We start from the raw sequence: 17,621 nt of genomic DNA on the forward strand, positions 1-17,621 counted from the left end.
TCCAAGACATCTTTGACCCTTGCACCAGGGAAGTATCATACCATCCTGGAGTCTCGATTGCGGCCGCAGAAACGTTTATCTATTCCCCTTACAATAGAATCCCCTACCACTACAGCTCTCCCACTCTTTTTCCTGCCCTCCTGTGCAGCAGAACAACCCATGGTGCCATGGACTTGGCTGCTGCTGCCCACCCCTGATGAGTCATCCCCCTCAACAGTACCCAAAGCGGTGTATCTGTTTTGCAGGGGAATGACCGCAGGGGACCCGTGCACTACCTTCCTTCCACTGCTCTTCCTGTTGGTCACCCATCCCCTATCTGGTTGTGTAACCTTTACCTGCGGTAAGACCAACTCACTAAACGTGCTATTCACATCATTCTCAGCATCGTGGATGCTTCAGAGTGAATCCACCCACAGCTCCAGTGCCGCAATGCGGTCTGTCAGGAGCTGCAGCCGGATACACTTCCCGCGTATGAGTGTTCCTGACTTCCCACTTAGTACAGGAGGAGCATAACACGTGTCTGAGATCTCATGCCATGACTTAACCCCTAGATTAACTTAATTTGGCAACAATAATGCTAAAGGTTACTTACTGATAAAGAAAAAAAGATAAAACTACTCACCAATCACCAGCCAATCACTTACCCCCTTGGCTGTGACTTCTTTCCATTTTTTTGCCTTCTCTCCCTGCTGCAGCTGCACCAGCTGGCCTTTAAAGGCCACTCTGACATCCCCGAACCTCTTGCTGTGACGTCACACTTAGTTTTAAGGTCGTTGCTGGAAGGTTTAGAGGGGATTTGAGGGGGGGGGCTTCTTTACGCAGAGGGTTGTGGGGATCTGGAACACGCTGCCTGGAAGAGTGGTGGATGCAGAAACCCTCACCCACTTTAAGAGATGGTTGGATGGGCACTTTGAAGTGCAGCTGCTTACAGGATTATTGACCTCAGCATCCACGATGCTGAGAATGACGTGAGTAGCACGTGTAGCGAGTTGGTCTTACCGCAGGTGAAGGGTCCACAGCCAGCTAGGGAATGGAAGACAGGCAGAAAGAGTAGTGCAAGGAAGGTAGTGCAGGGGTCCTCTGTGGTCATCCCCTGCAAAACAGATACACTGCTTTGAGTACTGTTGAGGGGGATGACTCATCAGGGGAGGGCAGCAGCAGCCAAGTTCATGGCACTGTGGCTGGCTCTGTTGCACAGGAGGGCAGGAAAAAGAGTGGGAGAGCGATAGTGATAGGGGATTCAATTGTAAGGGGAATAGATAGGCGTTTCTGCGGCTGCAACCGAGACTCCAGGATGGTATGTTGCCTCCCTGGTGCAAGGGTCAAGGATGTCTCGGAGCGGGTGCAGGACATTCTAAAAAGGGAGGGAGAACAGCCAGTGGTGCACATTGATACCAACGACATTGGTAAAAAAAAAGGGATGAGGTCCTACGAGATGAATTTAAGGAGCAAGGAGCTAAATTAAAAAGTAGGACCTCAAAAGTAGTAATCTCTGGATTGCTACCAGTGCCACGTGCTAGACAGAGTAGGAATCGCAGGATAGCGCAAATGAATACGTGGCTTGAGCAGTGGTGCAGCAGGGAGGGATTCAAATTCCTGGGGCATTGGAACCAGTTCTGGGGGAGGTGGGACCAGTACAAACCGGACGGTCTGCACTTGGGCAGGACCGGAACCAATGTCCTCGGGGGAGTGTTTGCTAGTGCTGTTGGGGAGGAGTTAAACTAATATGGCAGGGGGATGGGAACCTATGCAGGGAGACAGGGAGAAACAAAAAGGAGACAAAAGCAAAAGACAGAAAGGAGATGAGGAAAAGTGGAGGGCAGAGAAACCCAAGGCAAAGAACAAAAAGGGCCACTGTACAGCAAAATTCTAAAAGGACAAAGGGTGTTAAAAAAACAAGCCTGAAGGCTTTGTGTCTTAATGCAAGGAGTAGCCGTAATAAGGTGGATGAATTAACTGTGCAAATAGATGTTAACAAATATGATGTGATTGGGATTACAGAGACGTGGCTCCAGGATGATCAGGGCTGGGAACTCAACATCCAGGGGTATTCAACATTCAGGAAGAATAGAATAAAAGGAAAAGGAGGTGGGGTAGCATTGCTGGTTAAAGAGGAGATTAATGCAATAGTAAGGAAGGACATTAGCTTGGATGATGTGGAATCTACATGGGTAGAGCTGCAGAACACTAAAGGGCAAAAAACGTTAGTGGAAGCTGTGTACAGACCTCCAAACAGTAGTCGGGATGTTGGGGAGGGCATCAAACAGGAAATTAGGGGTGCATGCAATAAAGGTGCAGCAGTTATAACGGGTGACTTTAATTTGCACAAAAATTGGGCTAACCAAACTGGAAGCAATACGGTGGAGGAGGATTTCCTGGAGTGCATAAGGGATGGTTTTCTCGACCAATATGTTGAGGAACCAACTAGGGGGGAGGCCATCTTAGACTGGGTGTTGTGTAATGAGAGAGGATTAATTAGCAATCTCGTTGTGCGAAGCCCCTTGGGGAAGAGTGACCATAATATGGTGGAATTCTGCATTAGGATGGAGAATGAAACAGTTAATTCAGAGACCATGGTCCAGAACTTAAAGAAGGGTAACTTTGAAGGTATGAGGTGTGAATTGGCTAGGATAGATTGGCAAATGATACTTAAGGGGTTGACTGTGGATGGGCAATGGCAGACATTTAGAGACCGCATGGATGAACTACAACAATTGTACATTCCTGTCTGGCGTAAAAATAAAAAAGGGAAGGTGGCTCAACCGTGGCTATCAAGGGAAATCAGGGGTAGTATTAAAGCCAAGGAAGTAGCATACAGATTGGCCAGAAATAGCAGCGAACCCGGGGACTGGGAGAAATTTAGAACTCAGCAGAGGAGGACAAAGGGTTTGATTAGGGCAGGGAAAATGGAGTACGAGAAGAAGCTTGCAGGGAACATTAAGACGGATTGCAAAACTTTCTATAGATATGTAAAGAGAAAAAGGTTAGTAAAGACAAATGTAGGTCCCCTGCAGTCAGAATCAGGGGAAGTCATAACGGGGAACAAAGAAATGGCAGACCAATTGAACAAGTACTTTGGTTCGGTATTCACTAAGGAGGACACAAACAACCTTCCGGATATAAAAGGGGTCGGAGGGTCTAGTAAGGAGGAGGAACTGAGGGAGATCCTTATTAGTCGGGAAATTGTGTTGGGGAAATTGATGGGATTGAAGGCCGATAAATCCCCAGGGCCTGATGGACTGCATCCCAGAGTACTTAAGGAGGTGGCCTTGGAAATAGCGGATGCATTGACAATCATTTTCCAACATTCCATTGACTCTGGATCAGTTCCTATCGAGTGGAGGGTAGCCAATGTAACTCCACTTTTTAAAAAAGGAGGGAGAGAAAACAGGGAATTATAGACCGGTCAGCCTGACCTCAGTAGTGGGTAAAATGATGGAATCAATTATTAAGGATGTCATAGCAGCGCATTTGGAAAGAGGTGGCATGATAGGTCCAAGTCAGCATGGATTTATGAAAGGGAAATCATGCTTGACAAAACTGCTGGAATTTTTTGAGGATGTTTCCAGTAGAGTGGACAAGGGAGAACCAGTTGATGTGGTATATTTGGACTTTCAGAAGGCTTTCGACACGGTCCCACACAAGAGATTAATGTGCAAAGTTAAAGCACATGGGATTGGGGGTAGTGTGCTGACATGGATTGAGAACTGGTTGTCAGACAGGAAGCAAAGAGTAGGAGTAAATGGGGACTTTTCAGAATGGCAGGCAGTGACTAGTGGGGTACCGCAAGGTTCTGTGCTGGGGCCCCAGCTGTTTACACTGTACATTAATGATTTAGACGAGGGGATTAAATGTAGTATCTCCAAATTTGCGGATGACACTAAGTTGGGTGGCAGTGTGAGCTGCGAGGAGGATGCTATGAGGCTGCGGAGTGACTTGGATAGGTTAGGTGAGTGGGCAAATGCATGGCAGATGAAGTATAATGTGGATAAATGTGAGGTTATCCACTTTGGTGGTAAAAACAGAGAGACAGACTATTATCTGAATGGTGACAGATTAGGAAAAGGGGAGGTGCAACGAGACCTGGGTGCCATGGTACATCAGTCATTGAAGGTTGGCATGCAGGTACAGCAGGCGGTTAAGAAAGCAAATGGCATGTTGGCCTTCATAGTTAGGGGATTTGAGTACAGGGGCAGGAAGGTGTTGCTACAGTTGTACAGGGCCTTGGTGAGGCCACACCTGGAGTATTGTGTACAGTTTTGGTCTCCTAACTTGAGGAAGGACATTCTTGCTATTGAGGGAGTGCAGCGAAGGTTCACCAGACTGATTCACCGGGATGGCGGGACTGACCTATCAAGAAAGACTGGATCAACTGGACTTGTATTCACTGGAGTTCAGAAGAATGAGAGGGGACCTCATCGAAACGTTTAAAATTCTGATGGGTTCAGACAGGCTAGATGCAGGAAGAATGTTCCCAATGTTGGGGAAGTCCAGAACCAGGGGTCACAGTCTAATAAGAAAGGGTAAGTCATTTAGGACCGAGATGAGGAGAAACTTCTTCACCCAGAGAGTGGTGAACCTGTGGAATTCTCTACCACAGAAAGTTGTTGAGGCCAATTCACTAAATATATTCAAAAAGGAATTAGATGAAGTCCTTACGACTCGGGGGATCAAGGGGTATGGCGAGAAAGCTGGAATGGGGTACTGAAGTTGCATGTTCAGCCATGAACTCATTGAATGGCGGTGCAGGCTAGAAGGGCCGAATGGCCTACTCCTGCACCTATTTTCTATGTTTCTATGTTTCTCTGACCTAGAGCTGGTAATTGGGATTAGACTGGATGACCTTTTGTTGGATGGAGCAGATATAATGGTAACTACTGCAGGGAATAGAATACGGTCAGGGTGATCTCCTGGACTAGTTGTGATCACCTGGATGGGTCGGAAAGAAATTTTCCCAGATTTTTTCTCCCTAAATTGGCCTGAGTTTTTATCTGGTTTTTGCCTTTCCCAGGAGATCACATGGCTCCGGTTGGGGTGGAGTGTAGAATGTTTTAGTTTAGGGGTGTCGCAGTTGTGGTGAGGCAGATTGGTTGGCTGGGTGCTCTTTGCCTTTCCATCAATTGTTCATTGGTTTAAATGGAACCTTTAGGGCTGCTGACCAAGGGCCGTGTGGCTCTTTGTCGGTTGGCGCGAACAGAATGGGCCGGAGTGGCCTCCTTCTGCGCTGTAAATTTCTATGTTTCTATGAGAGTAAACTTACGACCATACAAGTATTTGTGGAACTTTTTGACCCCAAAAATTAATGCCAAAGCTTCCCTTTCGATTTGCGCATAATTACACTCACTGGCACTGAGTGCGTGAAGCAAAAGCAATTGGTCTTTCCTCCCCACTACGTAATACATGAGATTACTGCCCCAACTCCATATGGAGAGGCGTCACATGCTAGCTTGATCTCCTGAGATACATCATAGTGAACTAACATGGTGATCTCTACCAAGTTGCTTTTACACTCCTTGAATGCTGTATCGCATTTTTTTGACCGCTTCCAATGGACCTGTTTTTTCAATAGGCCATTCAGTGGATGTAATACTGTAGCCAAATTTGGTAGGAACTTCCCATAATAGTTCAAAAGACCCAAAAATGATCAAAGTTCAGTGACATTCTTGGGAATGTGTGCATTTCTGATTGCATCCAGTTTTTCCTTGGATGGATGTAAACCATCTTACTCTGTACCCTAAGTACTCCACTGAGTTTTGAAATAACTCACATAACTGTCATCTAAATAACATACTACCCCTTCAGTACCTTGCAAAATCTGGTTCATTACCCCTTGGAATATGGCAGGGGCAGAAGACACTTCAAATGGTAGCCTATTAAATTGATATAGGTCTAGATGGGTATTTATAGTCAAGCATGACTTGGACTCCTCATCTAGTTCAAGCTGTAAGTAGGCAGTGTGGTGAACAGATCTTCTATATTTGGCAATGTATTGAGGACATTACCTTCTCGAACCTGGTTTACAGTTACTTTATGATCTCCACAAAATCTTACCTTACCATCAGACTTAAGTACAACAATTGGTGTAGCCCAATTACATCGATCTATCTTAGAAATAATGTTCTCAGTCTCTTGTCTTTTGAGTTCTTGCTCAACTTTCTCCAAGAGTGCATATGGTATGGAACGTCGCATGCAGTAAACCGATCTAGCATTCTTCTGTACCAACACTCGCCTTGAAGCCTTGGATTGGACTGCCCGTTTCGCCGAACACCTTCGGATAATTCTTGATGACATCATCCTTTGACGCAAATTTCATTTCGACACGAAAAATCTCACTCCAATCCAGCTTCAGTGATCCCAACCAATTTCTTCCTAGTAAGGCAGACTTGTCTCCTGCCACTACTATTAGAAGCAAGGTCTGAACTTGATCCTTGTATTTCACCAGTACGGTGATACGACCTACCACCAGAATGTTCTCTCCCGAGTAACCTCACAGCTCTCTCTTAGCTTTCTGCAATGTGAAATCCCGCAATTTGTCGAGGTATAGCGACTCTGGTACTTCACTCACGGATGCACCAGTGTCGATTTCCATGGGTATCTTGAATCCTGCAACATTTATGTGGATGATGATACTTTTTGAATCATCGCCCGTTAACCTCGTGCTCCTGGTGACTTTTAACTCTAACATCTCCACATCCTGTTGTTGTTCTTCCATTCCATGTAGTCTCTTGGGATTTCTACTCATAGCTTTGAAAGCTGGTTTACCCTTCAGTCGGCGGGCCTTCGCAAGATGCCCAGTTTTCCTGCAGAAAAACACTCTGCCTTCACATATGGACAACTTTGAGCAATGTGTTGTCCCAGGCACCAATAGCAGGATGTCAATGCTCTGATCCCATTTCCAGTTTCTGAGACTTTGGGGCCCCGCCGCCTTTTACTTTGAAACTGCAGGAGATTCACCTCGGTTGTCTGATGACTGAAATTAGTATGAAATTCTTGGGAATACTGGTCGTCCATGCTCATCGACCTAGCTGACTGACAAGCTAAATCAATTTAGGCATCATCAATAACTTTCTTCTGATCACATCATTTTTCACCCCACAAACAAAGCGGTCTCATAATGCTTGATTCTGAAAATCTCCGAAATTACAGTGAATCGATTGCTTTTTTAATGCTACAATGTACTCTGATATTTTCTTCGGCCTTCTGATTTCGTATTCCGAAACGATAACTTTCAGGAATTTCTAACGGAACGAGGTTGTCATGTTGGTCTTCGTTAGAATCTGTTCCAGCGTTGTATCCTTTGGCTTCTCAGGCACAAGCAAATTTATCAGCGTTTCATACAACTTGGGCCTGGCCTCAGTTAAGAATATAGCTCTTTTTTGTTCCAACACTGCCCGGTTATTGTCTTCATTACCAGGAATTTCGATATTATTTGCAGTGAAAAACATTTCTAGCCGATCCACATACTCTCTGAAACTTTCAGAGTCCCGTAGGGGCAGCCATTTTGAATCTGGCAATTTAACCAAGTGTGCTCATAATTTACCTTGGATTTGTAGCTGTTTCCTCTCTGTCGGCTGGCTGAATCCTTCGCCAACAAAAATGTCAGCTTTGTATTATCCCATTAAATCCCATTCTCGTCGCCAAATGTCATATCTTCAGAGAACACACATCACACAGCCTGTAAGATGGCTGCAGGTTCCGGAAACTTCCCCTGCTGGTCAGGTGACCTGCTTTTTATTAAACAGCACTAGCTGCAGTAACACAGGCGTCCACAATTTGGAGCTACAGACATTACAGTATAATAACCCTTTTTTTTGGATGCGTCTATTTGTACTAACTGAAAGGCAGCCATTTTTCTGATAGGTCCTATTGCTGATTGGTCCCCTTGGAGGAGAAGCCACACCCTGAGGTTCCTCTGGAATGTGTAACTGGAACCGCCCAGCCCAAGTTCTGACTGACTTTCCAATTTGTAATTAAATCCATTTTGACTTCAGAAGCCACAGAGGATAGATCTCCCCAAAAGTCACCATGTTCCAGCCGAAATCCCTTATCCCAGCGCAAGTGCATCCCTCCCCCAGCTGAAGTCCCTTACACCAGCGCAAGTGCTGCCTCCGCCAGCCAAAGTCCCTTACCCAAGTGCCAAGGATATGACCTTACCCCCCCCGCCGCCCCTCCCCATCGATAGGGCAATGTGTGCGGATTGTTATCATCATCATCATTATCGGCAGTCCCTCGAAACAAGGATGACTTGCTTCCACGCCAAAAAAAAGGTGTTTCGAATGAAGAACTCAAACTGCATCTTGAAGGGTGGAAGATGCCTGAGTGGGATTTTTTTAATGTGGGGTGGCCGTTGCACACCAGCCACCACACAGGCTTGGCAGAGCTAGGTGTTGGTCCAGTGGCAAGGATTACCCAAGACAACTGGAGACCTGCTCTGCTGCACGGACCTAGTGTGCACACATATCGCAGTGTGGGCTGGCCCATGCTGCCCCTGGCCCCGAACTCACGCCTCCCCTGGACCCCAATCACATCCCTCCAGTCTCTCACAGCTCCTTCGCCCCCATCTCGCCTGCTGTATCTGCCCACGCTCCAATCACCGACCTATAGCATCTTTAACATACTAAAATGTCCCAAGGCGCTTCACAGGAGTATTATAAGACAAACAAAGGCAAAGGGAGAAAATAAAATTACTTCAATATAGGAAGAAATGGAAATAATTTACAAATAAAGCTTAGGTTCTGAAGCTCCATGAGGAAGAGTCCATAAGAAATGAGGTTGCTACATGTAAAAAGATCGTAAATTCATTGAAGATTTCCACTGATCGGTTCTTCAAGTAAAATCATTAAAATGTTCTGAAAAAAAATACTTCAGAGTGTCGAAGCTGCCCTGAAATATTGTAGATTTGCTTAGATATTGGTTATAACATCTGCCACAAAGGATCAACTCAATTCAGACATGTCATTTTGCAGCCACATTGACCCGAAAGGTCACTTACTTTTCACATTTAGGAGGATCCTCTTAGTTGGTCATGAAACAGCTGACAAATGTGGGCTTGAACTTAAGTTATATGTCTAGGCGCTCTGAACCAAGAAGAGGAGCTTTTAGAACACAAATTGCAAGCTTAACCTGCATGAGGACTTTGAAAAATTGACAGGGTAGATGCTGAGAAGTTGTTTCCCCTGGTTGGAGAGTCTGGAACTAGGGCATATAGTCTCAGGGTAAGGGGTCAGTCATTTAAGACTGAGATGAGGAGGAATTTCTTCACTCAGAGGCTTGTGAATCTTTGGAATTCTCTCCCCCAAAGGGGGATATTGAATTGTTGAGTATATTCACGGCTGAGATATCGATTTTTGGACTCTCGGGGAAACAAGGGCTATGGAGATAGGGAGGGAAAGTGGAGTTGCAGTCAAAAATCAGCCATGATCTTATTGAATGGCGGAGCAAGCTCCTAATTCCTATATGTTCTTATGTTCTTCAAAGATGAGAAAAACCAAAAGATCATTTGCCCTTTTCAGTTGAAAACCCAGAGAACTGTGTCTCAGCCTTCATCAGTAACCCCAAATAAAGAAAAAGAAAGGGCTTGCATTTTATATATATATATATTTTAAATTGTTATTTCATTCGCGGGATGTGGGTGACTTTAGCAAGGCTAGCATTTACTGGCCATCCCTAATTGCCCTCGAGAGATTGGTGGCCTTCTTGAACCGTTGCAATCCGTGTGGTGAAGGTACTCCCACAGTGCTGTTAAGTCGAGAGTTCCAGGATTTTGACCCAGCGACGATGAAGGAACAGTGATATATTTCCAAGTCAGGATGATGTGTGACTTGGAGGGGAACTTGGAGGTGGTGGTGTTCCCATGCGCCTATTGCCCTCATCTTTCTAGATGGTAGAGGTCACAAGTTTGAGAGGTGCTGTCAAAGAAGCCTTGGCGAGTTGCTGCAGTGCATCTTGTAGATGGTACACACTGCAGCCACATTGCACGGTGGTGGAGGGAGTGAATGTTTAAAGTGGTGGATGGGGTGTCGATCAAGGGGGCTGCTTTGTCCTGGACGGTGCCAAATGTTGTTGGAGCTGCTCTCATTCAGGCAAGTATTCCATCCCATTCCTGATGTGCCTTGTAGGTGGTGGAAAGGCTTTGGGGAGTCAGGAGGTGAGTCACTTGTCGCAGAATACCCAGCCTCTGATCTGCTCATGTAGCCACAAGTATTTATGTGGCTGATCTAGTTAAGTTTCTGGTCAATGATGACCACCCCAACAAGAGGTCGATGGTGGGGGATTCAATGATATAATGTATAACAAGGGGAAGTAGTTAGACTCTAATTGGAGATAGTCATTGCCTGGTACTTGTGTGGTACGAATGTTACTTGCCCCTCATCAGCACAAGCCTGGATGTTGTCCAGGTCTTGCTGCATGTGGGCATAGACTGCTTTATTGTCTAAAGAATTGCAAATGGAACTGAAAACTGTGCAGTCATCAGAAAACATCCCCACTTCTGACCTTATGATGGAGGGTCATTCACAACCACAGGACGTCCCAAAGCGCTTTACAGCTAATTAAGTACTTTTGAAGTGTAGTCACTGTTTTAATGTAGAAAACGTGGGAACCAATTTGCTGCAACAATGTCCCACCAATGGCAATGAGATAATGACTAGATAATCTGTTTAGAACTCGAGAGAAAAGGATTACAATCTGATTTCGATGAAATGGAGGAATGGGCATAAATCTGGCAGATTACATTTAATGTAGATAAGTATAGTATAATGCATGTGGGTAGAATTAATGACAAACATGTATGTCATGTTGGGCTCTGAATTAGAGACTGTTGAGGGGGAAAGATACCTGCGTGTAATCATACATGAATCTCTAAAGGTTCATAACCAGTGCTGAGAGGCTGAAATGAAAGCAAATAGAGTATTAGGATGTATACCTAGGTTGATCAAGTATAAAACAAAGAGCATCATTGTGTCCTTGTACAAGACCTTGATTCGGCTCCATCTCAAATGCTAAAAAGGAAGACTTGCATTTATACAGTGCCTTTCACAATCTCAGGACATTCCACATTGCTTTACAATCAATTAAATACTTTTGAAGTGCAGTCACTGTTGTAATGTAGAAAATGCGGCAGTCAATTTGCACACAGCAAGGTCCCACAAACAGTAATGTAATAATGACTTGATGATCTGTTTTTGTGATGTTGGTTGAGGGATAAATATTGCCCAGGACACCAGGGAGTAGCCCCTGCTCTTCTTTGAAATACTACCATGGGATCCTTTATGTCTGCATGAGGGGGCAGATGGGATCTTGGTTTAACGTTTCATCTGAAAGACGAGACTTCTGTCAGTGCAGCACTCCCTCAGTACTGCACTTTAGTGTCAGCCTAGATTATGTGCTCAGGTCTCTGGAGTGGGATTTGAACCCACAACTTTCTGACTCAGGTGAGATGTTACCACTGAGCCACTGGCTGATGGTTTGTCAATATGACAACAATCAGCAAAGATGCCTCTTGTACCTTTCAATCAATAGCTTTCAGGTAATACTGAACTATATTATTATGCTTGGGCGCATCTACCATCATATGGATTCATTCTTAGAGCCGGGTCAACATGCAAGTTTTCTCATGAGATTTAGCATGATTTTGGCTTCTAGAATTTTGGTATGGTACTTAAGTGGCTAAAAAAACAAATTCACTCACAAAAGTCATGTCCAAATTTAATTTGACACAATTGTTCGACAATTAGTTGCTTCATTTGAGACTGGTGTCTTAAGGAGTGATCAAGCCATTCCATTCAAATACTGTACAACACTTTGGAGGATGGACTCATAAATGTTTGAGTGGCAGTTTTTTGGAACTGAGTGGACAGTTATTTTAAACTGACTGATCCCAGTCACTTTTTTGAAGGTATGTATCTACCAGTTTCATTCAACTTGGGAAGTCTGTTTGAAGTCTTTGAAGAGAGATAGCCATGCCAGATAGCTTCCCCAAATGGCAAGAAAAATAAAAGTTTTACTACACAAGAATAGTACCTACATCATAGTTTAATTCAGCAGTTCTGAATGATTTATTATTTCCTACTACTCGAGGAGCTAACTAAACTTAATAACTGTAAAATATATAGTGTCACTATTACTATTTGTTTGTTATTTTGCTTTAAAATAAAATTGCATGCCAGTTAAAGCCAAGGTCTGTGTAATGTCATTTGGCCATCCTCTGAATACAAGCTTGATTGTATGAAATCATAGGATAAAACGAGTCACTGAAATAAAGTACAATTTACCTAGTTATCTGGGCAAGTGAATAGTGTCTGGGACAGAAGTAGCTAAGGCTCACCTATGAGAGTAGTCTGAAACAAAGAAACCAAAGATATCTCAAATAAAGAAACTCAAAACATATCTGGGTCCTTAACATGTGTTAAGGTGTAGTATTATACCATATTTACTAGTTTTGATTCTGTTGGCATAATTCCAGAATTATATTTACTATTTTTATTGTTGGGATTAAGCCACCCCATTATTTTTACATTGTTATCAATGCAGACGCTTCTGATTTGACTCGGTTGGCAATACTCTCACCTTCGAATGTTATGGGTTCAAACTCTGCTTCAGAAATTAACTAGATAAACTTGGCTGATTTCAGCGTAGTAGAGGGAGTACAGCTTTGCAACAGGTACCATCTTTCGGTGTGCAGATTAGCTGCTTTGTTTGCGTACATAGCAAAAGCGGCTGTGCTTCAAAAGTAATTCACTGGCAGTGAAATACTTTAGGATATCCTGAGGGTATGAAAGATGCTATATAAATGCAAGTACTTTCTTTCTTATTGCATAACGATGGCGGAGCCCAGCACGTGAGTGCAAAAAACAAGGCTGAAGCGTTTGCAACAATCCTCAGCCTGAAGTGCTGAGTGGATGATCCATATCGGCCTCCTCCTGAGGTACCCATCATCACAGAAGCTGATCTTCAGCCAAGTTGATTCACTTCACGTGATATCATGAAACAGCTGAGCGCACTGGCTAGCAAAGGCTAAGGGCCCCGACAACATCCTGGCTGTCGTGCTGAAGACTTATGCTCCAGAACTAGCTGTGCCTTTAGCCAAGCTGTTCCGGTACAGCAACAACACTAGCATCTATCTGACAATGTGGAAAACTGCCTGGGTATGTCCTGACCACAAAAAGCAGGACAAATCCAATCTATACAATTACCACCATATCAATCCACTCTCAATCCTCAGCAAAGTAGTGGAAGGTGTCGTTGACAGTGCGATTGGGCTCAACAATAACCTGCTCACCGATGCTCAGTTTGGGTTCTGCCAGGACCACCCGGCTCCAGACATCATTACAGCCTAGGTCCAAACATGGACAAAAGAGCTGCGTTCCAGAGGTGAAGTGAAAGTGACTGCCCTTGACATCAAGGCAGCATTTGATCGAGTGTGCCACTAAGGAGCCTTAGTAAAACTGAGTCACTAGAAATCGGGGAAAACTCTGGCTGGAGTCATACCTAGCACAAAGGAAAATGGTTGTTGGAGGTCAATCATCACAGCCCCAGGGCATTGTTGAAGGAGCTCCTCAGGGCAGTGTCCTAGGCCCAACCATCTTCAGCTGCTTCATCAATGTCCTTCTCTCCATCAAAAGGTCAGAAGTGGGGATGTTCGCTGATGACTGCAGAGTGTTCAGTGCCATTCGCAATTCCTCAGATAATGAAGCAATCCATGCCCATTTGCAGCAAGACCTGAACAACATTCAGGCTTGGGCTGTTAAGTGGCAAGTAACATTCGTGCCACACAAATACCAAGCAATGATTATCTCCAACAAGCGAGAGTCTTAACCTCCGCCCCATGACATTCAACAGCATTTCCATCACCGAAACCCCCACCACCAACATCCTGAGGGAGTCACCATTGACCAGAAACTTAACTGCATCAACCACATAAATTCTGTGGCAACAAGAGCAGGTCAGAGGCTGGGTGTTCTGTGGTGAGTGTCTCACCTCCTGATTCCCCAAAGCCTATCCACCATCTACAAGACACAAGTCAGGAGTGTGATGGAATACTCTCCACTTGCCTAGATGAGTGCAGCTCCAACAACACTCAAGTAGCATGACATCATCCAGTACAAAGTAGCTCACTTGATTGGCACCCCATCCACCACCTTAAACATTCACTCCATTCACCACTGGTGCACCATGGCTACAGTGTGTGCCATCTACAAGATACACTGCAGCAACACGCCAAGGCTTCTTTGGCAGCACCTCCAAAATAGACGACCTCTACCACCTAGAAGGACAAGGGCAGCAACCACATGGGAACACCATCACCTGAAAGTTCCCCTCCAAGTTACATATCATCCTGACTTGGAAGTATAGCGTCGTTCCTTCATTGTCGCTGGCTCAAAATCCTGTAACTCCCTCCGTAACGGCACTGTCGGAGTACCTTCACGACAGGCACTGCAGCGGTTCAGGAAGATGGCTTTCAGAAGGCTTTTGACCAGGTCCCACACAAGAGATTGGTGTGAAAAATTAAAGCACATGGTATTGGGGGTAATGTACTGACGTGGATAGAGAACTGGTTGGCAGACAGGAAGCAGAGAGTCGAGATAAATGGGTCCTTTTCAGAATGGCAGGCAGTGACTAGTGGGTTGCCGCAGGGCTCAGTGCTGGGACCCCAGCTATTTACAATATACATTAATGATTTGGAAGAAGGAATTGAGTGTAATATCTCCAAGTTTGCAGATGACACTAAACTGGGTGGCGGTGTGAGCTGTGAGGAGGACGCAAAGATGCTGCAGGGTGACTTGGACAGGTTAGGCAAATGGGCAAATGCATGGCTGATGCAGTATAATGTGGATAAATGTGAGCTTATCCACTTTGGGGCAAAAACACGAAGGCAAAATATTATCTAAATGGCGGCAGATTAGGAAAAGGGGAGGTGCAACGAGACCTGGGTGTCATGGTACATCAGTCATTGAAAGTTGGCATGCAGATACAGCAGGCGGTGAAGAAGGCAAATGGTATGTTGGCCTTCATAGCTCGGGGTTTTGAGTATAGGAGCAGGGAGGTCTTACTGCAGTTAGTTGTACAGAGCCTGGGTGAGGCCTCGCCTGGAATATTGTGTTCAGTTTTGTTCTCCTAATATGAGGAAGGACGTTCTTGCTATTGAAGGAGTGCAGCGAAGGTTCACTAGATCGATTCCCAGGATGGCTGGACTGATACATGAGGAGAGACTGGATTGACTGGGCCTTTATTCACTGGAGTTTAGAAGGATGAGAGGAGATCTCACAGAAACATATAAGATTCTGACGGGATTGGACAGGTTAGATGCAGGAAGAATGTTCCCGATGTTGGGGAAGTCCAGAACCACGGGACACAGTCTAAGGATAAGGGGTAAGCCATTTAGGACTGAGATGAGGAGAAACTTCTTCACTCAGAGAATTGTTAACCTGTGGAATTCCCTATCGCAGAGAGTTGTTGATGCCAGTTCGTTGGATATATTCAAGAGGGTTAGATATGGTCCTTATGGCTAAAGGGATCAAGGGATATGGAGAGAAAGCAGGAAAGGGGTACTGAGGTGAATGATCAGCGATGATCTCATTGAATGGTGGTGCAGGCTCGAAGGGCCGAATGGCCTACTCCTGCACCTATTTTCTATGTTTCTATGGCTCACCACCACCTTCTCATGGGTAATTAGGGATGGGCAATAAATGCTGGCCTTGCCATCAATGCCCACATCCCATGAACGAATAAAAAAATATGTACTTTAATAATCCTTTCGCTGCCCTGCGACTCTGTAGCAGACCCCAATTGTTAGCTTTGTCCTCTGCCTGCAGGTTAGGTTATGACAGAAATTTACAAATTAAATTGAACTTATAAAGCTATCCCTCCCATCATTACTATCTTCCCTGAACCATAACTCCTGAATATTGAATTCACTCCTGGAGTGAAGCAGTCTTGTCTTTCCTATGGCACCATCATTTCTTTCTGACTGCTTCCAGCATTCTAGTGAAGGCATTTATTTATATTCTCCTGTACCAACCAGGTTTACCCAGAAAACAGTTCTAATTAACTATAAAGCCACACCACTAAAAGACATCATTGGCCATTTATCTCATGCTATTTATGGGACTTGCTGCATGCAAATTGGCAGCTGTGTTTGCCTACATTATGAAACATACAAAAAAAGACAGACAGAAAAAAGCAGCTGGTCCATTGAGTCTGGAACCAGTCATGTTGCAACTGGGCAACACGATCTGCTGTATTCCCCACCCACCAGCAGCTGTGTGATTTTGTGAGTGTTCTGGAGCCACCTCATCATCATCATAGGCAGTCCCTCGGAATCGAGGAAGCGCCCACTGTTAAAATGAGTTCTTAGGTGGCTGAACAGTTCAATACGAGAAGCGAAGTCTCTGTCACAGACAGATAGTCGTTGAGGGAAGGGGTGGGTGGGATTGGTTTGTCGCACACTTTTTCCGTTGCCTGCACTTGATTTCTGCATGCTCTCAACGATGAGACTCGAGGTGTTCAGCGCCCTCCCGGATGCACTTCCTCCACTTAGGGCGGTCTTTGGCCAGGGATTCCCTGGTGTCAGTGGGGATGTTGCACTTTATCAAGGAGGCTTTGAGCATGTCCTGGTAACGATTCCTCTGCCCACCTTTGGCTCGTTTGCCGTGAAGGAGTTCCGAGTAGAGCACTTGCTTTGGGAGTCTCGTGTCTGGCATGCGAACAATGTGGCCTGCCCAGCAGAGCTGATCAAGTGTGGTCAGTGCTTCAATGCTGGGGATGTTGGCCTGGTCGAGGACGCTAATGTTGGTGCACCTGTCCTCCCAGGGGATTTGTAGGATTTTGCGGAGACATCGTTGGCGGTATTTCTCCAGCAACTTGAGGTGTCTACTGTACATGGTCCAGGACTGAGCCATACAGGAGGGCAGGTATTACGACAGCCCTGTAGACCATGTGCATGGTGGCAGTTTTGAGGGCCTGGTCTTCGAACATTCTTTTCCTCAGGCGGCTTAAAGCTGCGCTGGAGGCGATGTTGAATCTCGTTGTCAATGCCTGCTCTTGTTGATAAGAGGCTCCCGAGGTATGGGAAATGGTCCACGTTGTCCAGGGCCACGCCGAGAATCTTGATGACTGGGGGGCGAGGACAGGCTGGTGGGGGACCTTTGTCTGACTGACGTTTAGTGCAAGGCTCATGCCTTCGTACGCCTCAGTAAATACGCCGACTATGTCCTGGAGTTCAGCCTCTGTATGTGCACAGATGCAGGCGTTGTCCTAATACTGTATAGCTCGACGACAGAGGTTGGCGTGGTCTTGGAGTTGGCCTGGAGATGGCAAAGGTTGAACAGGTTCCCACTGGTTCTGTAGTTTAGTTCAGCGGGGAGCTTGTTGACTGTCAGGTGGAGCATGGCAGTGAGGAAGATTGAGAAGAGGGTTGGAGCAATGACGCAGCCCTGTTTGACCTCGGTCCAGACGTGGATTGGGTCTGTAATGCATCCACTGGTAAGGATCACGGCCTGCATTTCGTCGTGGAGCAGGCGGAGGATGGTGACGAACTTTTGGGGGCATCCGAAATGGAGGAGGACGCTCCATAGACCCTTGCAGTTGACAGTGTCAAAGACCTTTGTTAGGTCGAAGACGAC

The 17,621-nt window shown here is 45.5% G+C and overlaps 1 protein-coding gene across 2 annotated transcripts in view; it reads right to left on the reverse strand.

Annotated features, from left to right (window-relative positions):
* Nucleotides 1-17,621, reverse strand: part of ca5a (carbonic anhydrase Va) — a 102,868-nt gene that overhangs the window by 47,176 nt on the left and 38,071 nt on the right. The window lies entirely within an intron of this gene.

The sequence above is a fragment of the Pristiophorus japonicus genome, chromosome 13, assembly GCF_044704955.1.
Source record: "Pristiophorus japonicus isolate sPriJap1 chromosome 13, sPriJap1.hap1, whole genome shotgun sequence".
In the NCBI taxonomy this organism is placed as follows: domain Eukaryota; kingdom Metazoa; phylum Chordata; class Chondrichthyes; family Pristiophoridae; genus Pristiophorus; species Pristiophorus japonicus.